Here is a 981-nt window from a genome sequence, read left to right as displayed (position 1 = left end):
AGCATGGTGTGATTTCGAGAGTTTTTAATTAACTGTGACTGGAATGATTGACTTTGAATAAAAAATATACAATTGTGAACTGTAGCCTCAAAACGGGATTATCTATATCAGGATGGTTCAGACGGTGAAAATTGAATTTATATTTAGCATAAATATTGGATTTGTGCCAACATTTTTGTCTTATGAAAAAGAAAAAAATATAAATTCATAAAGACCTAACAAGTGAAACGTCATATCTCTGATCAACATCAAATTCATTTCTTCTTCTTCTGGTTTCGTCCTGAGATGGTCTTGGGTCACCATAGGTTGCATATTGACAAGGAATGAACTAGGTCTTGAGTCACTATAGGTTGCATATTGACAAGGAATGTACTAGGTCTTGAGTCACTATAGGTTGCATATTGACAAGGAATGTACTAGGTCTTGGGTCACCATAGGTTGCATATTGACAAGGAATGTACTAGGTCTTGAGTCACTATAGGTTGCATATTGACAAGGAATGAACTAGGAATAAATAACCAATGTAGTGGATCACCATTGATTGTTTATTGCTAAGGAATGAACTTGAGAGAAACAACCAATGAGGTGCTGGATGAACACTGGTTTCTTATTGAAAGGAATGAACTAGGGATAAGCAACCAATGATGTGTGCCACCATCGTTTATTGATTGATAAGGAATGAACTAGAAATAACCAACCCATGACCAATGGAGAATTAGAAATAAACAACCCGTGAAGTGGGTCACCATTGATTACTAATTAATGAGAAAGGAACTAGAGATAAAGAACTCATGAATTGGGTCATCATCGGTTGCTTATATTGAGATGGGATGAACTGGAGAGAAACAACCCTTGACCTGTGTCGTCACCAGTTGCTTATTGAGATGGAATGAGAATGAACTGGAGAGAAACAACTCATGGCGTGGGTCATAATCGGTTGCTTATTGAGATGGAAAGAGAATGAACTGGAGAGAAACAAGC

At 37.0% G+C, this 981-nt stretch overlaps 1 protein-coding gene across 1 annotated transcript in view; it reads left to right on the top strand.

Moving 5' to 3' along the window:
* The window catches only part of LOC144962548 (FRAS1-related extracellular matrix protein 1-like), a 118,837-nt gene extending 117,856 nt beyond the window's left edge, over positions 1-981 (top strand). Inside the window, exon 24 of the mRNA XM_078895577.1 lies at positions 1-981. This exon is cut by the window's left edge and continues 417 nt beyond it. The gene's annotated coding sequence lies outside the window, so the exon portion shown is untranslated.

Source organism: Berghia stephanieae, chromosome 1 (genome assembly GCF_034508935.2).
Source record: "Berghia stephanieae isolate SIO BIC M18660-M18661 chromosome 1, UCSD_Bste_1.3, whole genome shotgun sequence".
Lineage (NCBI taxonomy): Eukaryota > Metazoa > Mollusca > Gastropoda > Nudibranchia > Aeolidiidae > Berghia > Berghia stephanieae.
This window is presented reverse-complemented; position numbering and strand designations above follow the sequence as displayed.